Below are 27,960 nucleotides of genomic sequence, written 5' to 3'. Positions count from 1 at the left end.
GTGAAGGCCTGTTGATAAGCGACACGTGACACGATTTGGCGGCGGATTTGCCGAGCTTCAGGCCCGGTCTAAAGGCTAATGGTGCGCCCTCACCTTCACAAGAGCTCCATTTGTCGTTGGCCATGATGGGAAGGCATTTATCACATTGACGTCGCAGGAGTGATTGAAATGCGTATTTTTTACACCTGGTAGAATGTGTTTGTGTGTGAGCAATTAGCTTTGGAATTGTTTGAAAAAAAACTACATTTTCTTTGTAACATTTAAACCATTCTTCCCCCACGATTTGTAGCTCATTTGTGCATCGGACAAACCGCTGCTCACCAGCAACAAATGCACTTCATTAAAAACTCCCCAAAAATAACAAACCAACCCGTCCGAAAATCCACCGTGTAACTATCTACATTGCCCTTCATCGCCGCACCTCATCAACCGGATGCGCTCACACCTCACACACGCCTCACACCGTTCCTCGGCTGCGCTTACACTTTCCGTCGCGGATCGGTGCGGAAAAACAAAGACACACTGATTGTGATCCACCGCCTTGTTTCCCATTTCCTGTTCTAAGCGTCTCCGGGAAAGTTGTTGTTGGCCGCCAGCCCGAAAGCTACTGCCCTCGCACACATTCGTGTATGTGTGTGTTTGTGTGTGTGTGAGAGAGGACTCCCACTGCTTTGAAGCAATCTGTTTCCCATTTGTTCCGATTTGCCGCGTGCCACCCATTCCCGAAATGCGCATGGGACGAGGGAGCTCCAGCACCAGTCCACAGTCGGGTTAATGGCGTACTTTAAAGGTTATTATTGATTTGTGATTGATGCACACTCCCCCCCTCCCTAAGTTCACTGCTCGGGTACTTTGAAATGCATTTAGCACCCCTCCGTCCCCCGAACACCACCGGACTTTGGCACACAGACACAAAGGTCAGGTGGGGCCACGCAAGCAAAGGAAGACATCCATTTTGTAATGAGTTTTTGCAGCAAACCATAACACGGACGACCTCACGGGCGGAGCAGCAACAGCGCAGGTGTGCGAAGCGGAAATGGGTAAATGTAATGAGTTTTTAACGCGAGTGGATGGGAAAACTGGCCGAGGGGGGAGAAACACCACCGTGAGTTCACTTTTATGTTGCGCTTCTTTATGCGCTGCCGGGTCGGGTCGGGGGATTTTTTTACCATGCGCGGCGAAAAAGCTCCGAACCGCTGCGCATTGATTGATGTAGCAAACCAAATCAAGATGAATAATTCACATCGAATTGATTGAAACGTAGTCCCTAGCCCTTCGTGGACTGGTGGAGCCACGGTTGACCCATCACTTTAACCCCAAAGAAGATCTCCCCGGTGCCTTGTGAAGGTGCTGTGACAAATATGAGCAATTTCCAGCCCAAGAAGCAGCCAGCCAGCCAGCCTTCCCCCTTTGTCGCGATCGATTGCCGCGGCTGATCGTCATCAATCGTTTCGGCTCGCAATCAATACGCAATTATGATCGGCAATTTGCCTTAATCTTATGATAATTGTGCCGCCAATACAATAAACATGCGTCGGGTGAAGATTCCTTCTTCGCGAGCGGTTGTGTCTAAGAAGCAGCGCTGAAATGGAGACGAAAATGGGCCTGCTCTAAAGGAGAACGGGAACGAGAGAGAGAGAGAACAAAACCAAACAAAAACGCGCGTAAACGGTACGGGCAGAGGCTGTTGAGGGTTGGTTTTTTCTCTTATTTCAACCCCAACTCGAACATCGATCACAGTGTCATCGTACGCTGAAGACGAAACAGACCGCCAACTGGCTTCGACGCAATAATTTTGCTTTTCTGTCGATACGTGTATGTGAAGAAGCAGATTGGAAGATACATTTGAAGCTCGAAAGACGATTTATAAAAGATTAAGAATAAACATTGTTCGCATTAGACTTAAATGTTTTAATATTTATACAAACTAAGTAGCGCTCATGCAGCTCCTATTATGAAAGTGAAAGCAAACATATCGCAAACGCGCGCTCGAAGTGTCGTAAAAACTTCACCAGCGCAATTCCACTAACAAATCCCGCCAAAACGGCACACAACCACCATCCAAACGCTGCCGGATTATGTATGCGTTTCGTGTTATGGAAATTGTCATCTCAACATGCCGCCCTTCATGCTGGTTGCGTCCTCCAAGACACGATGGAAAGCAGCCCGCAAGGGAAAGTGCTCACGCAAAAAAAGAAGAAAAAAACATCAACAACAACCAAACTGCTCCCGAACTACAACACACACACACAGAGTGAGGCAAAAAAGTTCCCTTCCATGAAGCTGCTTCCCTCCAAGCAAGGACGACGGTGGAAGCGAACGAAAAGGACGACGGACCGGCCGGATTTTGTAGAACCCGTAAGGGGTGCTGGGTGGTGCACAGAGCAAGCGGTTGGAAGAAATTTATATTCACCTGCAGATGATTTATGACCCGGTTATTATCCGAATGAGCGTTTTATTGTTCCTTGCTGCTCCTGCTGTTGCTGCTTCCCTCCTGCCTCACCGAGCAGTGCCCCACCCGCCCGCTTCTATGTGCCATTGAATTTCTTCCTCCCCACGATTCCCGCGCGTTGGAATCCTTAGTACACGCGCACAGCAAAGCCCGCGCGCGCCCTCAGCCTCTCTCTCTCTCTTTCCTTCTCTCAACTCCTTCCCCAATTCATGGGAAATAGAAATACGCGGTGCACCCCAGACATCATCGGATGTTCCGGGCAGAAGCAGGGGAGCCTCTAGCCGCTCTTGTGACCGCGGGAGATTGTGTCCTCGGGATTGTGCCCAGGAATGTACGACAGCGGCTCGCTGCATGCTACGATGAGAACAGCGAAGCAAAATGCGATTCCACTGCAGCGGGCTGTCCGTGGATCGCATCGACCGCGAGCATGACTCAAAGTCACGATTTGCTTGCCCTTCCACCGCTCAGCCTAGGAAGCCTGGAAGGGTGTTCCAAGGCCTTCAAATCTCAAATCGCAGCATTAACACATATCTGCTCATTCTGCCACGTTTCTTTAGCTCTAAGATGACATTCCTCAAGCTTGGCGCGGGTTTTGCGCGGTTGACGCGGCGCAGCCATTGCCACTGGCTTATCGGTGCGCGACGAAGCTTAAACCTAGCGGATGGATGCGGATTGTTTAGCTGCATTGGTGGAGTGGTTCTTCAATGGGAAGATCACTTACCGGAGGCGATCATGCAGAGTGGGTCAACGGCTTAAGGCATTCCCAACTCTCTAATGCATCGTCATTGTGCTAGCCCTAGGAGCAAACCTATACTGATTAGCACTTAAAAGGTAGTTTGCAGAATACGATCAATCTGAGCGGTGAGGTGAGTGGCTATACAAAAACACAGAACTCATTAAATGCCTCTCCATCAGCTCAACAAATAATCAATGAGCTGTAAAAATGTAATCGAAGATCACAACAATTCTTTTAAAATCATTCCTCAAGTCGTCCAGGTAATAAACGCTAATTTATGTTCACTCGTCTAATTGCATGTTATTGGATTGTAAAAAGGCTTTAATCATATTTACGCCTCGAGAGACACATTCAACCGAAGTAGTACGTGTGAAGTTTGCTTCTCTTCCGGACACATGCAAAAATGGTCATAAAAGCTAACCCAAACAGGCTCAGCCCGAAAGGCCCAGACTTCTTGCCCAAAAACCCAAGAACCGGCTCTTTTGGCATCAAATGTATCGCCAGAAAAGTCAACGACATACAGCAACAACATCTCTACACAGATCGTGCTTGAACATACTGGCACCCGGCGTACAGTCTGCTTCAAATCGTCGGACAACAACAACATCCACAGCGTCACTCGTCGCTTTTGATGGAGGAAGATTTATTACCAACGGCTGGGTCTTCGCCGTCCGGACACTCCGAACATTAAATCTTCCTCAATAATTCTGTAAAACCCGACGCTGTTTTACGGCGCCCGTGGACCAGTCCAGCCCCAGGGCCGCGCAAAACCATATTTTCGGAACCAGGAAACCAGTTTACGACTAAATTAATTTATACTAAACTGTAACCGAAACCGCCAATCCGCATGGTGTGTTTGTTGGTATGTTTTTCATTGCGTTTCTCTTTCGGTGGTCGCCAACGCCGTCGTCCACGCGCACACGCTTTGTTCTACACGGCCATAAACACCTCGCGGTCATATGGTTTCGTTTGGCTGGCGATCGTGAGGTTTTTTGTGTGTTTGTTTCACCCCCTTCTATGCTCATATCATTTTGTTCTTTATTGTTATTATTAGAATCTTCCCAAACAGCACACCCCACGGAACACAGAAGGGGTAAACCTCGCAGCACTGGCCCTACTCCACCAGGGTTTGCGGTCAACTTCTAAACAAACGGGGACTTTTTGGGGCATTTTTTCCACGAAATTTTCATACCCAAAACCCACAACAGCTCGCGTCGTGTACGTCAGATTTGTTGCGACAGAGATCATACGAGCTGAGACGGTTCTGCAGAACTCGCCGGCTGCGTCGACTCGGTTTGTTGGGGTAACCGTGGCAGCATCTAATCATTCAAACACATGATTGCGACAGGCCCAAGAAGTTTAGGAACGAAACCAGCCAGAAATAGCCACGGTCCACGGAACCGACAGATTTTGTCAGTGGGGATCGTAATTTGATCGATGGTTCTTGTTTGGGCAACGGGGATGTCCACTTAAAGTAGGCCAAAACGCCACCACTCTCGTGCACTCCCTCGATCCGAGTGAATGATTTATGAAACGATGTCTTTTTTTCTGCATCACATTAGTCTTAGCCACTTCTTGTGGGGTTTGAGTCGGTAGAAGAAGCCTCTCGAAGCTCGAAACTTCAATCCAACACTCTTGATTGCATTCTAAGCGGTCGTATGCATTTCGTCCAACGATCAGTCCTTTACAGTCCAACCCCCTTAGCAATACAAACAATGACCTATGACTCGCCCTCTTCCAGCGGCAATGCCTTCTTCCTGTGCATCTTCAAGACTCTCGATCAATTGAAGGCAAATACAGGAAACACTTCTGAACCACTTCTACCGGTGGACTGGCCCAAAAAGGCTATTTATGTGACCATCGGTCAATCATCTCGACGCTCGTGTCACGCGCAAAAAAAAAACATACAGACACCCGGACTCGAACCGACATCGAAGGAGTTATTCCAGAAGGCGAACGCCTCTTGAACGCCTAAACTCACCCAGCAGATACACACGCCGGATCGTCGGCCCACACTTAGCAACGGTCCGCAAAACCGATCAGCAGCCTGCAGCAGAGGGTGTAAATGGAAGGCACTCGGAGGCTTCGTCCGGGATACTCGAGAGTGTCGTCGAGAGGCCTTCATCGACCTGTTGGATAACACTGACCCGGAGACGCCGTAGGGGAGACTGTCGGGCTGAGACTGTTGGCGGTAGTGGTGGTCATGGAGGTCTCTTCTTCATACAACAACATCGCCACGTCGGTATTACCGTTGGTCCGATAGGCAGACGCGCTTTGACCGAAGACGGGCGAGCGAGTGAGCGTGGGTCACTCGCCAACAACAACGGCGAGCAGTCGCACACACTCTCTCACCCTCCCCTTGCCCCAGAGGACCCACCACTAAGCGCGTGATTTATAGGGAACCGTTATAATTTATGCACCGTCCCTCGGCTGTCCTCGTTTTCTTCGCGTTCACCGGGTTCACCGACGATGACTCTTGGGCATGTTCGGACGTTAGCGCGTAGGAGGAAGCTCTTTTCACTCTATCGGTATCTTCTCTTTTTCTTCTTTTTTATGTTTTTTTTTGCTAGATAGATTGTTTCACCTTCGTTCGAACCAGTGCTTCAACACCTAAGGAGGATCTGACTTGTGTGCCCTTTTCCAACGACTACTGCTGCACAAGACACGACACAGGTCGCGGTGTTGCTGCTGTTGCTGCTGCTGCTTCTTGGGACGGGTTTTAAGCGAAAGGGGAAATGGTTTGGTAACGCGTCTCACTCTACTCGTTTAATGGTGAGTCATTACGAACTCCAATGAAAATCAATATCTCTTGGAGAGCTGCTGAAGGGATTACACCATCTTGGCTTTAAGCGTTACTATGAAAAACGATACATTTCAACATTATCTTGGATTTAATTTGGTCTTTTATGTACGGATTGCGACACCCAAATTAGCTCTTGTTGTGGGACGATACATGAAATGCAATTTTGCCTAGAATTTCACTTCAATAACTTCATCCAACTTGCATGACGTTAAAGAGCGCTAGAACAATTCCAACCGCACTCGAAAACGCCGTATGCAAACCCGTATTTCATACTGTACTCGACAAGAGTGGGAAACAAAAAACCGAAACGAAAAGCAACAAAACAGCACAAACCGATAGATGCAGAGTCGCAGAGACACCGAGAGCAGTTTCACATGCAAAAAAAAAAACCGTCTCAAACACACCTCGAACAACCCGGTCTGGGAGGAGCAGTGCAAGCTGGAAGAAGCATAAAACAATTTGCATAAACATTGAGCTGGTTTTTTCCCCTTCCCCGACGGACAGTCCCCCAACCAACCGACTCCGAAGTCGGCCGTTTTGTAGCATCATCGCGCTCACCCTCACCAGCACCCGGAACTCTCGTGGCTCTGTAGGGTTGACCGTGCGGTTGGAAGAATATAGCCTTTTTATGTCTTTCAAGTACGCTCCACTTGTGATGGCTTTCTCTGCCCCACCCTGACAGGACGTGGCCGGTGCCAGAAGCTACAAAACGTTCGAAGCAAACGAGAGGGAAACCCCCCTCGTCTCCCGGGTCGCCTCGTGTGCCTCGACACCAGCCGCACATGGAAAATTTCGGTAATCGGTTCATGGCTGAGGCGTTGTGTTATGTTTTGCCAGATCTCCGTCACGTCTCTGGCTCGTCTGCATTTGCACGAATGCATCCAAAACTGTTTCCAAGGTTTGGTTTTTTGTTGCTGCTGCTGCTGTTGTGTTTGCACTCTCTTCCTTTTAACACCCTGATAACCACAAACCTCAACACGCACTGGCTCGTGCAAACGAACGTTAAAGCGCCTTATTTGACGCTTTTTTATGAGTGCTGAGGTGTATCACATGCCTCACACACTGAAAATCTTGGCCCAGAGAGTGGAGCAACCTACACGAAGGGACTCGTTGTGATGAATGTTGCATTTGCTTCTTCCCGGCGTCCCGAGGGCGGCAGTCTCCGCTCTCTCTCTCTCTCTCACTCCCTCTCACTCTCGTATCTGGGTCGTGTTGTCAGCAAGGCGATGCTTCAAGTGAACATATTTCACCTGCCGCGAGTGAGGCTTTCCGCAACGTTACCCCCCCCCACAGAAAAACGACCAATCAACAACCGCTCACCGTCATCGCCGGCTCGTTGAAACGATGATGGATGGAGCTGCTGCGGCATGGGTTGGGACGGCGACCGAAAAACCACCAGAAGCACCAGGAATTTGTCACGTGAAGAGGCTAACTGTCAAAAGCGTCCGCCGTTTCCCGTCCACGTGCTCCACTCCCTTCCGTTCGCGAGTGGCGTGTTGACTTCAGTCTGGCAAAAGATTTCAATGCTGCTGCAGGTCACAACGAAGCGCCCGCGAAGGCTACAAACCGTGTGAGACAGTGGGAAATAATGTTTGGATTTTTTCCAACAAAACACCGTAAAACTCACCTTCCCTCAAGGCCAGTAACGATTTGCATTCAGAGCCATCTGGCAGCGAGTCTCGACTCCATTTATCACCTTATTATCCAGTTAGCAGATTTAACACCAACTCAGCGATAATCTCGTTAACAAACCGTGAAACCAGTTTACACCAGCAGCTGGAGGCTAGGAGGACTTGTTGTCTTACCTCTTTCTTTAATGCGTTATCAAAACGCCAAGCTCGATCAAACGCTCGGAGTGGCATCTTATCTTATGAATTATTGACGTTACGCTATCTTAACCGTCTTAAACCGAGCGATTGGTTCGTCTTTTTTATATCAAAAAGATTAATTATCCACCGAGTTATGAGGGCCAAACTGCATTCGATTACATTAAAATGCATTAAACTTTCAACCAATGCTCTAACCCTTCCCCCGGAGGCAGACGTGTTAATAGTGATGTACAAACATCATAATAAAGATCTTGCTTGAGCAGCAGGTTGTGTGTGATGAGCGTGTGTGAGTGTGTGTGTGAATGTACACATTCCAAGCGCCATCAGGACGGACGGGATCCGATTAGCATCCAGGTGAGTGTATCAACACGCGTCCATTACATGGTTAGTGTTTTCTCCCTCTTTTTCCTTCTTCCCTTTATTACCCGTTTGTCAGTTATTAGTCAACAGGCGGCGAAAGTGTTAGGATGTGCTAATGGGCAAACCTTGCACGCTGTAACACTTCCTTACGAAAGCTCGTACGAGAAAACACAACAACAAGACCAAGCGCACCATCTTCCAAGCGTTTGAGAGAAGGAAGGGAAACACGACGACCTCGTCCTCAAATTTCTCTACCAGACCCCTAATGGAGCGCGACTATCTAATCTCGCTCCGGGGATGAGTGAGAAAGAGCACCAAATGCGAAGATATCTCCCTGCGAAGTGCTTAAAACAAGGTGAAGAATAAGGCTGAACTATCGCTTCGCTTCACCGTGTCTATTTTACATCGCTGCTCGCCGTTAAAGCTCATGTAGCCTTCAAGAACGCAGCGCGCAAGTGGAGGAAGCGAAAAAAAAGTGTTGAGTAATAAATTCAACAACTGCGCCAACCTTCTTCAAGCCCTGCTGTCGCTGATGAATGTGTGTGAAGGCTCGGCAAGCATATGCTACAAAGGTTACCTTCATAGCGAAACATCTTGCTAGACATGATAAACCATAACCAGATCGGTAGAAAAGAGGATCATGCGGGATCTAACAACCCGGATGGACCCGAGCAGGTGAGACAGAGTGTAAGCCCTTGTAACCGTGCTGCAAGAACAGAAGAAAAGGGGTGAGAAAAGGTTGTAAAGCACCAGCAGACCTTCGAATCCAGAGGCCACAGGCAACGCCTTGCACAGAACCTGAAGCGCTGAATTAAGAGTGAGTGAACAGAAGAAAGAAAAAAAACCGAGAATTAACGAACCACCTCTCTACTAGCATTCAATGGACCTCGCGTGAGTATGGCAAGTTCTAATTTGGATAGACGGTGCTAATTAGGTGCGCATTGTGCATGCATCTGAGCGCGACGCTCGACCAGAGGGAATCCCTCCGCTTTCTCATTAGACGGCCACGTGGAAAGGAGTGAGCGTGTGTGTGCATGATGGGGACGAAAAAGGATTCGATTAGGAGTGCCATTGTGTGGCTCGTTACGGGCGAATTATACGCTGCTGCATGAACGAGAATAGGAGGAAAAAACCCAGAGTTCCGAAGGTATCACAAGGACAAAAGGACGTCTTAACCTGGACCTGCCAGAGTCGTCTCGCTGGTACCAGGAAAGCTGGATACACATCTCCTCCTAGAATGGCTGTGCTACGGATTCATTATTTTGTCTCGCTGTTCGCTGCTTCTTGTTCGCTTACCCGCTTTGTCTGCGCTTCAAAGTCACCCGAAAACCATAATGCCATTATTTCTGGCTGATGATGGATTGACTCACGAGGGATGAATGATCTTAATTGAGTTATTGTACACGGGTATGACGCTACACACACACGCGGGGACTCGATGGTTTGAACTCGTTCCCTAGTCTCGGGGACATTGGGAGCTGAACCTCGGTAGCGGTTGGTTTTTTATTTGGCGTCGCGTACGGGGCTTTAATTGAAGCAAAGAACGCATTAGAATAGCTCAACCAATCCATCATTCTGAGGTGCTCTGTGTTCCAAATCATATGATAATGGCACCACCGAAATCGAATCCTAATTTAAGCTCTCAATTGAAGTTATTTGTTCGGAGTCTACTCAGACACCATTTAATTTAACAAGTACAGCTCATTCAAACGTAGAAACTTGATTTCAAAATTAGCTCCTTTTGTACATCTAGCTCCTCTATCCTCTATTTCCTTTATCGTACCTTCTCAAAGTACGCTTTACAGTTCGAAGAAGAAGCGTCAACCGCCAAGCTTTACTTCGAATTCATTTTAAACTAGTTCATTTCTGTAGTTTAAAGTGTTTCACACAAGATCTTGCCTTTACTATCACAAATGTTCCAAAACCTCAGTCTAAAAAACCTTCTAAACACATGCCACCTGACGCCGGCTAACATGCCGCAACGCGAACCGAAGTTTACGGAAGCTATTTGCTTATGCAAACACACGCTTAAAACAGCATCAACAGACCCTCCGGGAGACGGCACCACGGCACTAGCACCCATGAGTCCATCCCGTGACCATCTGGCCGGTTGGACTTTGGGTCTCCCGACTCGGCTGCCTACAGTTTGTTGTCATTTATACGCACCAACAGGCGCCACGACGTTTGCGTGCACAAACAATCCACGAACGCGTGGTGCGTGTGGTACCATCGCGATATCGTGAGGTTATTTTTTGGCCCAGCTGCATGCGGGAGGCATCAAAGGGGAGAAAAATAAAGGTAGATGCACTCGATTTTCGTGTGGCATGTCTATTTTTTTGCCCTGCAGTTGGTCGGTAATTCCAGGTACTAAAGCTCTCAGCTGCATTTTGCACACATCGCTTGACACGTAGTGATACAGAAGGAAAAGGGAAGGGTATACAATCAACATCCCAAAATAAACTGAATCTCGTCCAACCTGGTAAACCGACCATGGCCAATGTAACCTTAATTTGGAGCTTAAAAAATCGCCTCCTTAATAGGACATTGCTAATAGCACTGACGCAGGCCTTGGTGCACGCTCCAAATATTTACATAAGCAACTCACGAGTGTAAATATGGTGTGTCGAGATCTCCGAAAAAAAATCCCTCAAACTTTGTTGTGCAAAAAACTTGCCCATTATTAGAATGAGTTTTACTTTTATCCTCCACTGATTGGGTCGCACTGATGGGTTTCTGCTGTACGCTCACAAGAGGGGAGATACAATATTTTTGACACAAGAAAGAGTCTTTGCAGGGACCTCCGGATCCGGGGGGAGGTACTTGACAGCCAAAAGCAGCTCCTTCTTTGAATAGCATTAAACGGTGAAGTAAACCCATTAGCACACAACGACGGTCGGTAGGAAACACCGCTCTCCCCATGCCAACGTACGATCTCGTTGGTTGAACTTGTCGCTCGCTCAAACTTTACCCCAAGCCCCCGTCTAGCCAGTGTCTTGTTACCCGATCATCGGCCACGTTTTTGACAAGCGATCATAAAACCTAGCCAGCCAGCCCCAAATCCCAACCCACCCAACCGCGCTCGGCATGACGCACTCCCGGCTTCCAATCGCCATCAACGGCTCCATTCATGAATAATTATAAGCTGTCCACTAATGGTCCACGCCTGGCACGGCGTCGCGGTGGGCAAAAGTGTGAAATAATTTTGAGATCACGTTTTCCCTGCCGATAGCGGACTGACATGAGCGGATTTTAATTGACGTATGAGTCAGAGTCGCAGACCCGGCCAGAGATTTGGAGGTGATTGAAGATTGGACCACTCACCAACAAACCATTGCCTTTCTTTTCTTCAAGAATGTGGCTTGCGGATGGGAAGAGAACAGCAAAAAAGCAGCAACTACTTCTTCCGAAAGAATACGAATTACGACAAACATCAATTGCAATTGGCTCCGAAAAACAACCCACTTTGGCCAGTAAAGTGGATCAACGGCGTCGTAAAAGTGAATTGATTCCGATTCCAATTCTTCGTGCTTCCCGTGCAAATCCCGCCGCCCTGTGCGGATCACTTGCCGACTGCTTTATGTGTCACTTAATGCACTCTCTTTTTATTGCCAACCAACCAAATCGATAGCGATATGCCGTTTCCATTAAACCACTTGTCAAACACTTAAGCGAACCCCCCCTAAGCGGACCCCATAAACCTTAAGCCGGAGGAGATTCTGAGCGTAATTTCGTGCCTTTGCCGCTTTGCCCATTCCTTGGCCTGCACGCCAAAAGTGTTCCGAAAGGTGTGTACGTGTGCGTCCAAGCTCGGTGTTTGCTTGGGTTCCATACCAATGTCGGGAGGCCTCTCCCAGCACACTAAGTACCGAGCCGTGCCCGCAGTGAGATCGTTTCATTATCGATTCATCATTGAAGCGCTAATAACCTGACAAACATAGAATAAATAATAAACTGGCCGGGCCGGGTCTATTTTGGTACGGGGGCGTAAATCGGGGCCTTTTTCTTGGCCATTGGCCCTGCCCGTCCCAGGCCGGAGGCTTGTCCCATTAGTGGTGCGAAGGTGGGTCTCCTTAGCGTGGGGTTGAGACCTGGGATGGGACAAACCCCGACAGACATGTTCTAATTCAGTGTAGGTGAAAAGTGGAATAAACAGTCTGCTAAAGGTCTTGGACTTGGGGAAAAAAGGAATAATTAATAATGAAGCCTACAAAGACAACCTACGTGCAGCTTTACACAAAGTTGTGGTGGATATTTCCAGGAAGTGCTCTTGTTGTAGCCTTCTATTGTAGATCTTTTCTAACTCACAGCTTTTGTTGCTGTAGATCCCATTCGTGCAATAAACCGTTCCATGGAACTTCTTTGTAATAATCTTTGCTCTGTTCCCTCCATGCCGTTGAAATCTGAGATGAATGCTAATAGGGAACTTCTGCCAACAGCTCAATGATAGACGATCGAATGAATCGATTAGTGGGAAGTGTTGAGCAATTTTCACTCTGCGAGTAAGCGATAGCCCTGCACGACGCTCGCAGCAAGACGGCTATCAAAAGCGAAAGACGGAATCATGGCAGGAAGGAAGCAGCGGAAGCATCGTTGAACGCGATAATACGCTGTCAATACTGAGAGCTTGTAAGACAAGCTGACTTGCTTTGCTGGTTTAAAGCAAGGGAAAAATGAAGGTTTAACTCCAGCTGGTCATTTTCTTGTTTAAGTTTAAGACACAAACCTGACAGAAAGAACCTGTTCAATATATTCATGCCATGACCTTACCCCTTATTAAAGTTCGAAACTGCAATGCAATCTTATCAGGCTAATAGAATTGGAAATGCTAAAGCTGACCGTAAAGATTCGATTATCTGGCCGTAAACATTATTAGTTTTACTTGTTTCGATAGCTTCTATCCTGTACCTCTGCAGCGCATGAATGAAAGGTGAAGGAACGCTTTTCCTAATCCGGATATTTCTAGAGATAAGTTGATTCATTCAAAAATTAAACACCGGTCAAGAAATAGACAGAAATGGTCAGCTCACCCTGTCGGTTTCCACCACATTCCAGCGCTTATCACAGGTGTGTTTTGATTAAAGTCCGGATAGCATTCTGAAAAGGTCGGAAGGAGAGCTATGAAACAAGCTTTTAAGTATCAGTTCATAAATAGTTAAGTAGGAATGAAGGAGCCCAACACACACACAGAGATACACTCCCTATCGGATCATTCCGTACTGAACGATAATCGTCAAGATAAGCGAAGTTGAAGCATAATTTAATCAACGAACGGTTCCGAAGCAGCTAAACTACGAGAATTGAACATTTGATTAAACGGTAAAGTGGGTCAAACCTGATGGGGGAATAACGATCATAAATCAAATTCATGATTTGATTAAAAGTTACCGTTCCGAGGCAATAAAAATCGTCCAACTTTGGAATTCTAACAGCATTCGGAGATGGTTAAATGCTTGATGGTAAGATTCATTTGATGATTCAACTGCTCACACAAAAATATTTTCTTACAAAACCAAATCAAAAGGCAGATGACACGATACCAAAACAGCTGCAAGAAAAACTACACTCTCAACATGCATTTTCCCCCAAGTGGAACTTCTCCTTAGCCCTGAACGCAAGAACTCCTACAATCGATGGTGATGCTCGATTTCAGCCAAGATTTCGCGGATGACTTGAACGGGAACTGGCAGAAGGGGGCAGCTTCAGCTTCCTCGGGGGCGAACCCGCAGCCGTTGCTGAAGTGCTAACTAATATGGGAAAGATAAATATTTACCCAACTCATCTACTCCTCCCGGTCCCTCCTGGCTGCAGGGTGTGGTTGATGATGACTTCTCGGCCCCACGACGACGACATACTGAAGCGTGTGTATACTAAAGGGTGGTGTCTTCCTTCAACACACTGTCTGGGTCGGTTGGAGGATGGTTGGTTTGCTCGCCAAGGTGGAAAACTCGCACCGATTTCTTCCGCCCGTAAAGCATCCAAACAGTATCCCACAACTCACGCTCTTGTGAGTGGGAAAAAAGCGCAACAAAAAAGGGTGTGCATCGCTTCCGGTGCAGTGAAAGATTTAACAGAAAATAATTAACGATGATAGGGAATCGCGTAATCAGCGCGCCTATTATCAGCGCACGAAACCGCCAAACCAAACGTCGCCACCTTCGTATGGGAAAGAAATGCACCTATGCGGACGAGGGGGAAATTAAACGCGTCATTAGTGACCGCTTAATCTTCACACTTGCCGTGCGTGATGGCAGTTTTCTGCTCCTTTCCCTCGGTGAAACGCGGGCTACACGCAAAAGCGCCAAGCTAAAAGATGGATGAACCACTGTTCCCACCATTGGCGCGCATTTTGACAGATTACCTTTGCAATTATCCGGGCACCCCTTTCCCGCCTACGCGTGCTCCCCTCCCCCTCTTGGTGGTTGGTTGCTAACGGTTGTCATCTGTCAACATTCTCCCGTCGCATCCCGTCACTATCACCACCCGACGCCACCGACGACGGTGCGACACGTCCAGGTGACAACAAATCCGTCCAATTTATGATGGGAAATGTGACAGGCTGTCTCGGAATCGAACACGAAGGAAGATAATTATCGGCGGCCCTACCATTTCTCGTGCGTGTGGATGGCGTTTTTTTTTCCTCTACCACGTCGCTTGTTAAATGTGCGTGTAACGACACGGCCCCCGAGGAGAGAGGTATGCAAATGTGCAAATGGCAGTGAGAAAGAAAAGGTGCATTACCGTAGGTACGGGTACCATTCGGCAGCGTTGCGTGACACGTGTGCTTTTTTCCTGTGTGATGCATTTTTTGATATTTTAATTTTAAATTTTCGTTAAGTGGATTTTAAGGGTTTTGAACACATTCTCAATCCTAGCAGGAAACTAATCAAGGAAATGACGCACTCAAACTTCCCGGAGAATTAATGCTACCCAGTAAATATGGAACTTTCTCCATCTCAGTAATGGATGCTGATTGCTTCGAAAAATGCCAATTTCCACTAAAGCGACATAATTTTCAACTTCCACGGTGTTCCTTTCTGTCTTCCCTTCTTTGCCATCCTTCATCCACATCATAGGCAACCGCCACAGAACCAGGGTAAAGTCACTCCGCTTGATGGAGGTAATATCGCTGTGGACAGGATAAAATGATACGCTATTTTACCAGCTGCCAGCTGTGGAACGCGGGCTCGGTGGCATTATTGCAAAGGACAATACACCCAATGCGCTGCGGAACGGTGGATAAGCGCTGTAAGGCACCAAGATACAGCACCAGTCGGTCCTGCCAACCGATGGGTGCGAGACCGGGAGAAAAGCGAGATAAATCAGTGAACAGTTTTAGCTTTGGTTTTAAGAGAATTCATCCCAATCATCCGGACTGTCTGCCCGCTTGCTGCCCTGCCATCCCTTGCGCTCAGCGGGAATGCAGCAACAGCGGCAGGCCGCCGCACGATTCAATTACGTTTATTGGTAATTATATAAAAAGGTTCTCCGGTCCGGGCGTAAGTTCCCTCGTTCCCTGTAAACAAACACACAGACAAACACACACATATATATCGGGAAACACATACACACTGGTACAGCGTGTGATCGGGGCCAGGTGGAAGCACAAGCGTCGACGTTCGAACGTCTGATTCGATTTATCCTTCGGGGTTCGGTTTGAAGATAGATTTGGTACTTTACAATCCCAATCGATGGAGGGTCGATCGGAGAGGATCAGTAGAAGAATTGCTGAATGAAAGCGATTTTATGTCAAATCGAATGGATGAAGATTATAATAGTTTAAAACCGCAAATCTCTTATCTAGATATGAAATGCAAGTGATTAAAAGTGCATTAGAGACAATATAATGTGAAATCTTATTGCACTTTCAGCACTCAATCGAAGGCAAAATCAATCAAAATCTTTTCCTGTACTTTTCTACAAGCGATCTTGTTCATCTCGTTGTTCAGAATTCCCTTGTTTGCTGTTCCCTTTTCCTTCCCTTTCGTTGCAAATAACTGTGCTACACAGAAGCAGTACGTCATCAGCAAACCGAACGGAGAATGATTCCAAAACGAATCGAGCTGGTCGGGAAATTCGTGCCCGTAAAGATGAAAAACTGAACCAAACAGAAGACACACACACTCTCAGCAAGGGCTGTCGGAACAGACTGGTAGGTAGTGGGGCATTGGGAAAGGGAGATATGATATAAAATGTGATAAATCATCCTTAATAATAATAACGATAATTCTCATCGTTTTGTAGATCGTTAAAAAAGCGAACGTGCGAGAGTGAGAGATAAACCATGCGTCTGCTCGTTCGTTCCCTGTTTCAGCCCCTGTTGCTTGCTAGTTAACGCGCACAGCAACACTTTCCATCCATAGGTTAAGGGAAGGAAGGAGCATTTTCCCTAAACTGTTCGCCAACGAACAGGAGAAGCAGTGGGCCACCATAATTGTTCCTCCACTGTCAGATGCTAGTTTGCCACCCTTGGCACCACACACACACTCTCTCTCTTTCTCTCTCACACACACTCATCGTTAATCGGAATCATAAGAAATCAACCATCCAGCCCCGGAGGGTTTATTATTGAAAAGTTCGCACGTACCAGCAACAGCAACAGCAGCTCGGGAAGAAAATAGTAATTGGAAAAAAGCATCAGCACCAGCAGAACACTGGTAGCCACGGTTCGAAGGTGCGAATGAAGGGACGGGCGCAAACAGCTGACTCATCTTCTCCGCATGCACACGTGGGGCGAGGGACCCAAATCGAACGAGCACACACACACACCTGACAGAGTCTGAAACGATGCAATCGACACCGAACGGAAGGAAACATTTGCCCCGTTTGGTAAGGCCTCACGTCAGTTTGCTCATTTCATCCAGCTAGTGATGAGCAGCACGGCGAGATGAGTTGGCAGAAAAGCCCTGGGCACGGGCTCCCGGGGCGGGTGTGGACTCAGGCCTCCGGGTGGTTAAGAAGATGAGATTTGAGGACTTCTTGCCTAGTTTTTTTTTCTCCTTTCCACAACATCTTTAGTGTGCGTCTTGGAGAATATGATTGGCAGCACGTGTTCGTGGCTTCCCACTTGCCCAACGTCCGGTGGTGCTCTCTCCCTGGCACCCAAACACACGCGTGTTGGCGTTGCAAGGAAGTGAACAATTATGAATGATGAGAACGATTAGCGGTTGGATTTGTAGACGAGCGTGATTTGCTGGATTTTCTACCCCACACACACACACATACACCCAAGATTGCTTCCGCTTTTCCGCAGCGCAGCGGGAATTATCTTGTTTGGCCTGAGGGGGTACATAAAGATGCGAGATGTAGATAGCTAGATAAAACGCTCACACGCTGCGAGTCCTGCTGGTACGATGGGTTTTATCGGCTTTGTTGGTCACTTTTTTCAAGGGACGGGCGTTGACCACGTAGCGCAGCTGAAGAGATGCAGCTACGGGGTGAATCCATTAGGGGATGCTCTCAACAAGTCAATGGATTAAAGACTCCTCGACGATTGACAGCCCGTTTCGAACGTCAAACTTCCACTTCATTTGTCCACCAACCATTACCATTACGATCCACGCAATGACAACTTTATGAAAATGTCTTTCAAGGTTAGGTCCATCACTGAACGGCTCCATCTAGCTTCATTCCAACTCCAGGACAGCTCCACTCAAGTAATAGCTGTCTGCATTTGCCCCCCTCCGGCTAAGAGCTCTGTGACGCTTTTGTCTATGCTTCAACCGTACCTCTTTCATGACTGCTCCGCTTCACATCCGCACGATTAGCTAGAATCGCAATCGGAAACCCGTACCCCCGTCCAAAGGACCGAAACAGTTCCAAGTTGTCCATCCGCACGGAAACGAAATGGTCAATCATTCATTAGCAAATAAGATTAATTGTTAATCATACCCCGGGAAACATGGGTCGTGGTCAAGCCTGTCCAGAAGCGCAGGCCATTCGTTCAATTAGGGCCCATTATCTCGATGATTAGTTGAGCTTTGTGTGTAATGTCGGTGTCGTTGTATGTGTGTGTGTGTGTGTGATGTCCTTCGGCGATGAAGATGGTACCGTCCGGAGCGTCGGATCATCAAGTGGCCCTGTCGGTTGTTTCGCCCGTGCATTATAGATGACCAGCGCAACGTGGTCCTAATGGGTCCACACGCACATGCGACGGCCCGGCTTTTCCGTGCCTTGTTCCTTGCGGAAATGTTTTGTGGATGTGGATTGTGTTACACAGGACAGTTAGTAGTGAGGGGCTCGGAAAGGGAATGGAATGGACCAGTTGTTCTCACGAAGGGTCACTTGAATAATGCGTCTCCAGCCGGTGCTCGGCGGCACCGTCAGCCACTTCAAATCGATTCCAACCGCTTACCTGTTATGGCTGTTGAGGCCGATTTTGTACCGCGCGCTTGTTGATGGACTGTAAATAAAAAATAAGAAAGACCTATATTAAAGTTCCTGGTTTGAGAACGTACACACAAGATAATTCCTATCAATCGGTATCGTTCGTTGACTTAAAAGGGCTCTTGAAACAACAACGATTGGCTTTTATAAACATTCATTGATAAGTAAAGCGAAATGATATCAATTCCAATTGAATCATTTGTAGCATTCCAACGATTTTATGATGCAAGTTCCTTGCTAACAACAGCACAAATGTATGTTTCTCTTACCATCTTTCCCACAAACCAAAACACGGAAAGATTTCAAACTTATTCGCATCTTTGCCGAGTTGGCAATGTCGACCATCGTTAACCGTTCCACGGTTTGACCTTCTAACCCGTTAAACACGACTTGCTTCATCGTCTCTTCCACCCAGCAAAAGCTGTCAAATATAATCTGCAGGTGTGCGAACGTGACTCGAAGCCGGAACCGTTTTATACACTGTTTTCCACACACAAACACACTCCGACACCACACGAATCAGCTGTTTTCGACCCATTTCCCACCAGTTTGCTCCGTTGAATTTCTCCTGCCAAGAAACGACGAGGACGGTGGTTTCCCTTGCACATGGGAAGTATGAATCGCGTGCTGCACATTTGGCTCAAGCGTGAAATGGGCCCCGCGGAATGGACCCCGTTATCTTGCTGCCAGGTGAAATCAGTTTCGCTTTCCGGTAGATGGTTAGTGCAAGTTTATGAGAGTGTTATTTTATATTTTGTTTAACATTCAAAGAGAAGGCATTTATGGTGTTAAAACAATACTATAAAGGCTAAGAACTTCGCTTTGCTCATGTTCTGGCAATGTTCACGCATCATCATGATCCCACCGAATACACTAATAACGCGATACACTTATGATTATGACGCGATTCGAAATGATGATGACTGACTACTTTCCAATGATGATAGGTTTTGAAGAGCCTCGAACAAGATCGGTTCCATTTATGGTAAAACAACCACCAAACCGTTCCTCTACTGAGTTCGGCAACCATACAACCTCCCAGGAAGCGCCAAACGTATCGTCCGCATCATCCTTTTCGCAAAAACGCTAACCCAACCACATACTACACACACACAGACACACACAGACACGCTTCACCCAAACGCCATCGCCAAACGAGCTAAATTCGATAATAAAACGTTTCATAACACGCGATAATGGCATACTTTATTAAACGCCCGGCTACGCCACGCCACAAATTTGCCACCACTTGCCCCGATCAACCAACCCAACGAGCCCCTCTATCTTGCCCGAGCGCCAAAGTGACAAACGACCCCAGCATGCATCGGCTGCACCGGGAATGCAACCTCATCCTCGCCCCCGGAAAGGTGCATGCGTATGTAAAACCCCGTCGAACGACCGGCCGTCGCTCTGTTCGTGCGTGCGTAATGGCGATTAACCAACGAGCTTCCTCGTTTGACGGAATCGAAATTCATTCTTGCCGGTCGGTTACACTCCCGCTCCATGGTTCTCCCCGGGGAGGGGGACAAAGACGTGCGGAAGCACACCCTTTACAAGGCGCCCCACGAAAGCCTTTGCGGTTTCACGGTAACAGCACAGCACACCGTTTTGCACGACTTACCTTCCATTCCCCCCCGGCTGCCCGCTTTGCAATGGAAAACTGCATTATGCATGCGCGCATGCATGTTGTGCTGATGTTGTTATGTTTTTCATGTCGTTTTTGTGTCTCAAGAACAGCGCTCGAATGCGCTCGGACAGCAAGAAGAAGCAGCAAAACGGAAGAACCCAAACCATGCGCGATGCTTGGAAGCGAATGCCGACAAATGCCGCCTGGTTCGTGTGAAGGTTAACAACACGGTCGGTCAGAAGTGCAAGTGCAAACCCTTGGCGGAACCCCCGCTCGACTTCCCCTCTTGGGTTGCCAGCATGAGTGAAAGTGTGCAGTGGGAACACACATTCGAGGTTAGGCGTGTTTTTGTGGTACCGACACCTTGCAGAAACGCAAAGCTGATCGAAGGCATCGTGTGAGAAACCATTTTACCCCGACTTTGGTGTCTTGCAAACGAGAAATAATCGTAAAATATGATAGCTCAATTGATGCTGATTGGAGTGGGCTAGGGAGGAGCTCCGATCGAAGGTGCCGATGACGAGGTGCTAATAATGGAATAAGTGATCGCCATTGCTACACCACGATCGTTTGTTTTCGGATGATCAAATTGATTTCATTGAAAATAGTAAAAGTGTGAAGTAATGCAAACCGTGTTTGGACCTAAAAGCCTTTCGTCAAAACTGTTCAGCTTAGCCAACTCAAGCCGGCATAGCTTCAATGTTCTATGAAATCGTTTACATGCAAATAAGGCTTGTCTTCCCAGATACATAAAATGCACCATAAAATAAAGCTACGTCCATGGTCTAAAAAAACAGCCCGTCTCTATGCTCTATGCCGTCGATGGGTTGCTCCTTCAAGCCTCACCCAAGCTCCTTCCCGTCTAGATCCGTCACGAAAAGAAGCAACCAAAAGAAAAGCCCCAACAGCAAAAGCGTGTTCTCCTTTCCTTCATTTTCCCATCCCTTTCCCATCGATCGATGCTCATCTCGTGTCACGTTTCACCTGCCCTGCAGCACCAGTCAAACCCGCTTGTCCACCGACACCCTGGACCGCCACGACCACCAAGGTCCCTAAGGACCGCTCTAGCACCACCAACACCAGCTCCCAAAAAGAAGGCAAGAACGTGGCAAGTAAAACAACGCACAGGAACAGACACATCGCAATCAAGCGCACCGCCCTCGATCAGATTCGGACAATATCGGTTTCCTCTGTAATTTTCAGCTTACGTGAGACATATAATTTAATTTTAAACACCATCCACCAGCCCAGGGTTTTCGAGTTCTTCCCCCCGACCGCGGCTCTGTCTGTCTGTCGCTTGGGAATGGTGTACACCCCTTTTGCATGGCTTGTACCCACAGTTTCGTTCTGAGCCGTTAAACGGGCACGTTCTGTGCGGGAAAGTTGAATCTAGCCCGGGGATATGAAAGCGAGAGAGAGAAAAAAAAACACAACGCGGTAAGGCAGCAGAACCTCCACGAGTCAGGTGGCTTTTTTTCTGTTCCGAGGGGTCCTTTGGTTGGTACAAAATCTCTCCTTTGCAATAGAAACGCCATACCATGCGCGAAAACTGACCACGAAGAATGGAATTAGAGATGTCCTGCGGGCCTAGCAGCGGTCCAGTCTAGGTGGCTATCGGTTTTACAACCATGCAGCCCGCGAGCACCGTACACCAGAACATGGCAATTTGTTCCGTAGCCATCGATTCTTTGCGAACCGAGAACGGTCTGGTGCATGCTTGGATGGATTGATGTGCTTTTTTCACCGCGGCTTAAAGATGATCTTACTAGCTCGAACTATATTAAAGGAAATAGTTCAAAGATCATCCGGGAATGACTGTTTATGGAACAAGTTTGCTCTTTCTGTGGCACACAAAAGATGAAGATGACTATTTCATTATCTTATTTAACACATTTTGCATAACCTGCCCTAAACACTACAAGCAATGAAGCTAATTACATCAGCCATAATAGGGTTAATTACCATAAATAATATCAATTTACATGTAAGCTTTTTTTAGAGTAGAAACGATCTGAAACCTGCAAAATCTTCCCAAACGTTCCTTCCCGTGCCCAACGCGAGCTCTTCATTCCACCGGACCACAACAATTTGTGCATTCTTAGCTAAAGCCGCTCCACTCTGACCCCTAGCATTCCATCTTTGCATCTTCCTCCTGCCTCCCTCCCTCTGCAAATAGTTTCCGTGTGCCCTGAGGCGTCGGGCGTTTCCCCACTACGGTGTTTTCTTTCTTTTTCGTGTTTCCCTTTTGCTCAAACCTCAGCACAATCCTCCATCGCTTCAGTTTCCAGTTCCCCTTCTGAGCTCGTTTCGGTGTTGGGGCATCGCTCCGGTTTTTGTTATAGCTATAACCACCACTTTAGGTTTGAAATGTAAATTATAGAGAATTTCGCCCCTCCTCACCTGTAATTATTGTATACAGTCGCCTATTACCGCGCTCTATGATTATTATCGGGACGCTCACGAAGGTGCTGTTTTGGGGGTTGTTTTGCTATCTGTTTGTATTGAGAAGGGTGAGTATCAGAGTGGATGGCTCAGAAACGGAAAGGACCTATGCTTACACCCACCTCATGAAAGTTGCGGGTCAAACTCTGCGCTTTTCCTGTAGGGGAAAAGAATAAAACCAGCAAAAACCCCAACAGACAACGATATTAAACACTTGAACCGTGTGTTGTTTTAGCGTTTAAAGAGATCCACAGCAACGTGGCTCCTCTGGAGCAGCAGAACTCCCTTCTCCCCTTCATTATGGTCATTATCGGTAGCTCAGGACAACCGGATTTGAGATTCATTAGTGCCTGGCCAGTCAATCAAGATGTGAAATCTTCGTCGGAAGTTTATTTCCACGATAATTAACAAACTCCAGCAAACCACCGCCACCACCACCACCAGTTCTCGTACTGCCGTTCTGCGAAAACGGTTCACCTTTCGGGCCCAACGGCTCGTATATGTGTATAAGTTCCAAAGTTTATCCTACCTTGCTTCCTAGCCTCTACAAAAGATAGCAACTTCAATGCAACAACGGTTGCCAAATGGGATCTCCCATCGCTTTCGATGGCCCACCTTCCCACCTTCCAGCAAAAAACCCTCCCCATCACTCTCGGTCACAAAGGAATTCAATTTTCACTCAACAACCTGCTGCCATCGGAACGTGCATCAGCAACCCGGAGCAACACGCCCTGGACACACACACACACACACACACACACACACACACACACACACACACACACACACACACACACACACACACACACACACACACACACACACACACGCAAACATCCCCCAGAGACGGTTTCGGTCGGTTTGATAACTTCTGCGTGTAGATGTAGACACCGAGGCACACTCTTCCCGGGGAAAGCCACAATCTCGGGGCATCGGGTTCGCGGTACCCAAATTTTGCCGTCTAATTCCCACCTACTTCCCACCCACACGCGGACACGGGGATGTGGGCGAAAATTCAATTGCATCCTACATGTCCACGGAGAAGCTGGGAGGATAATTGGATAAATAGCAACGCTGTGTGCAGGCGGCTCTGTGTTCTTCTTCCGTTGGTGTTTTCTTCCCCGCAAAGCCATCGGTATCCAAAAACGCAAAACTCTACGCTGGTCATGTTACATACACACACACAGAGAGAGGAGGGAAGAATCCAACGGTTCGGACGGTTCTTTAGCATCCATCCAGCAGGAAAGAGAGTACCATCTCCGGTTGCAATTCGGCACAACTGCAGCTGCACTTTACAAATGAATGCACACGTACACACACACACACACACACACACACACACACACACACACACACACACACACACACGCGCGCAGACACCGAATGCCATCGGGTGAAGGATGGAAAAGGCATCCAGCCGAGCGCTGTGTTGCCTACTACTTCGACGATAATTGAAGTAGTACCGGAAAACCCCCTGGCAGTAGTGTATTGTGCCACGTCAGCAACGGCGGGAGCATCCTGGAGGAGGGGAGAAGGAGCCTGCAACTCTGCGATGCTGATGCTGACGTGCCCAAAAAACGAAACGAAGATAATGAAGGACTCTTGCGGCGAAGGTTCTAGCCACAGCTAGCCGAAAGTTGGAAAACGGGCCCGAGAGTCGCACCCGGGAAGGGCCTGATCGGGCGCTAGTGAGCCTGCCTGCCTACCATCACTGCTAATCCACCATCCGCACACGTACCTCACAGTGCTGATTGGCTTCTCCTTCCTTTCCCCAACCTCACAGTAAAGCTCGCCATGGCCCCAAAACTAGCCCAACTCGGACTCTTAACCCGATGCCTCTTTACGAAACCCGCGCGAGATACAGCGCGGTATGGGATAGATCGAGACAAGATAGGCAAGATCCCGGACGTTCACGCGCGCGCACTCGCGCCCACTTTCCGCACATAAAATTCATACATCGTTTGGCAAAATGAGGGGGGAAGGGAGGCGAAAAATAGCTGCAGGCTTCGAAACTTCAAAATTATTTAATTAAAATTGCAAACTGTAAATGAGAAACTGCACACGAGTTGCACTGGTCGAGGTCCTTTTTCCACCTCTCAACTCGTGGGCTCGTTTGAGATGAGATGAGGTTGCGCTACTCAAGAACTAGATACTACCATCTCCTAGTTTCTGCTCCTTTTCCGAGATCGGGCTTCAAGTATTGATGCTGAATTACCCGTCCGGATGCGCTACGCGTCGGTGTGTGAGTTATCTCACGAGATGTCTTCTGGCTTCTGCGCCACCGATGCCTCAATCCACTTCACAAGTGCTAAATGAACTCCTGCACGAGGTTTTGTGATGTATGCTGTTCCACAGAGTGCGCTTCTACCAGGCACACGTTCTCGCACAAACAGCATACCAAAACTTTTGCCTTCTTTTTTCCTCCAGAAGCTACCCCCGGTGCATCCAGAGCAAGGTCGTGTGCATCGAGGTGAGGAACGAATCAGGACGAGCATGGGTGCCGGAGTGGGTAACACTTTAGCAGCTCGTGCAGCTCAATGCTCCATGTTTGTATGTTAAATGAGAAGGAAAAACAAGTGAGAAAAAAATAAAACACAAACACACACATACACACATGCCCAGCTGCATCAACAGACAGCTCTCAGCTCAGAAAAAGCTCGGAGAAGCTCCAAAGGATCAACCATGGACACAACATAACAACAAGCTAAAAACACTAGCTAAAACATAGCATGAATTACACACACACACAGCAAAAGGGGAAAAAATAGGAGCAAAGAAACACGGACCAGTACAGTGGTGTAGGGACAACATACCGTCCAAAACAAAACCTGCTAGATACGTTACAACAGCGCCACTCTACAGCGCCGCCCTCGTGCAGGTAAAGTGCAGCCGTTGTGCAGGTTTGTGGAATAAGGAAGGGAGTTGGTGGATTGCAAACGTTTTAATTAATTTATCCTACACTAGCGCACTATTTACTTGCTTCCATTTCCTACCACCGAGCTGCTTCCCTCTCACACTCGGCAAGTGCAGCACACCCAAGCCCCGGCACGGATTTTGATGAATGGTTCCCTGATATGGATACGGGAAAGCTAAAGTTTAGCAGCCCACTCACCACCACCACCGCCGTGTGCTGTGGAGGCAAGTGCATCTCCCCGTGGGGAGGAACGGAACGGCACGGGCGACTGCAGGGAGTTGTAAATTTTCGGTAGGAAATTAAATTGGCCGATAGTAAGTAATTGGAGGCCGAGGGTTGAACCGAGACAGGGCGTTTTAAAGCAGACGCTACCATGCGCTGATGGTACGGTGCGAGATAAAACTTTTGCGCTTTTAAAACTGGCTTTAAAACTTAAATTGCTTTTCGGTAACTTCCAGACAGAGCTGGACTAGGAAGTGTGGAGACTTCCATCATGCATTCAGGCATTGATTTTATAAAACACTAATGCTCATGAAGGTTATTACGGACACACTACAGGCAGCACAGGCATGGAAACGGAGCCTCACGTTTGAACCTTGCTTTGAAACCTTAAAGCCCGTAGCTACCTTTTTAACCCCGTTCCGCAATCCGTTCCAAGAAGCAGCAAGCTAGCGATGATTTGCCAAACACCGGACAAATAAACAAACATTTCACACCATTCCATGCGAGCAACTTCGGCAGCTTTACCGGCTCAAAAGTTCTTAAAGTATTAAGCAGCAAATTAACAAACAAACAAACACAACAGAGCACATTCATCCACTCGCATGCTTCTGTGTGTTTGTGTATGTTGTATGAGGCCTTAAGACGATAACAGAGAGAAAGAGAGAGAGAAAGAGAGACAGTGAGTGCAGCTTCTCCTAATCCACTTTCCGAATCCTTTGCGAAGGGTTTTCGGGATTTGACCCAAAACCGCAAACAATTTCAACCACTCAAACTTTCTTCCCTCGACAGCCTCGAGGCTCGAGTCGGGCGGAAAAGCAAAAGAAAAGAGAAAAGAGACCACCACTCCACTCCGGGGGATCGGAGATGCATTCGGAAAGATTCTCACACCGTGCCGGGTATGTGTGTGTGTGTGGCTTTGCTAAAATGCTAAACGCTACCCACTTGAGACCCAGGAACCAAACCTGGGCTGCCGTTTAACAATCGGCACACAGACCCTTGGCAACTTTATCTTCATCGTTCATTTATCGCACCCGCTCCCGCACTCCCGCCCCTCGGGGGTATTGGCCTTTTCCTTCTTTTCTTTCAGTGGATTTGTCGGGATTGCTTAAAGGCTAAGCTTTGGCTGTGCAATAAAATGTTAGGGGTTTTCTCTTCCTATTTTGCCCACTGTCATCCCTTTTGTTGGTGTGAGATGTTTTTTGGATAAGAGAGGCATAAAAGGATAACACAGCCGAATGCAACTGCCAGAACTTTTGGTGAAGAGTCTAATCAAGCTTATCCTTTCGATTTCGTTCAAGCGAGGAAGAAAAGCGGGATGATAGATACTTATGATACCTGAAGGGTCTAGTAGACAAAAAAAAGGGTAAGTAATCCAACTGCAGGTGTTCTAAATTAATTTACCCAAGATTGAAGGGTTTGTTTGTTTAAGAAACAATCAGCCAGTTCTTGCACAGAGCAAGCATAAAAATGAGTTGCAGCTATGCGAAGGGTAGCCGAAAGCAAGTCAGCAATAAAGTAATAAAACTGAGAAAAATGGGTAAGTACACGACACTCGATCCTTTCCTCCTCGAACGAACGAACAAATTGCAAACCGTCAATAGAACATATCGCTCTCAATCTTATTCACGCGAAGCAAAGCGGTAAAGCTTGTTGTCCCGGCAATCACCGACGACTTTGCTTCCAGGTACTTCTCCTTCAAAATACGCGGTGTAAACGCTTCTGCCGCAAAGATGCTGCCGTACACTGAGACAGAGACAGAGAGAAGGGCAAAAAGGGAACCAAGCATGCGGCAATAATCCGTACTACAGACACGTCCACACGGCGTCCAAAAAACACAAACACACCAAGCAACGCAGGGTGCCGCGGGGTGGAATTTGAACGCGAAAGAACAAACGCCCCCCACCGCGAAGCCAGATAGATCGGCCAAACACACAAAAACACGGGACAGCAGCAGCAGCAGCAGAAGAAAAAGAAGACAAGAACGTTCAGATAATAACACATAATTTCTCTTAACTGCGAACAGCTGTGAGGCTGGCAGAGGGCGAGATGCTGCAGTTCGCTTCAACCGAGATGAAATAAAACCCAAAACGCCACCGTCCGTGTGACCGTGTACCGTGGCAAACGGTTACACACACCCGCAGCTGATGCCTGCACTTTCATCAGGTACAGTCGTAGTTTCTACGACCATGCCC

General features: G+C 47.8%; 1 protein-coding gene across 1 annotated transcript in view; it reads right to left on the bottom strand.

Moving 5' to 3' along the window:
- LOC3291599 (LIM domain transcription factor LMO4) overlaps nt 1–27,960 on the bottom strand; it is a 173,479-nt gene that overhangs the window by 119,421 nt on the left and 26,098 nt on the right. Inside the window, exon 3 of the mRNA XM_061655164.1 lies at nt 18,532–18,579. The gene's annotated coding sequence lies outside the window, so the exon portion shown is untranslated. The remainder of the gene's footprint in view (nt 1–18,531; nt 18,580–27,960) is intronic.

The sequence above is a fragment of the Anopheles gambiae genome, chromosome 3 (assembly GCF_943734735.2).
Source record: "Anopheles gambiae chromosome 3, idAnoGambNW_F1_1, whole genome shotgun sequence".
Taxonomy (NCBI): Eukaryota; Metazoa; Arthropoda; class Insecta; order Diptera; family Culicidae; genus Anopheles; species Anopheles gambiae.
Note: the sequence above shows the minus strand (reverse complement) of the source record. Positions and strands in the feature narration are given on the sequence as shown.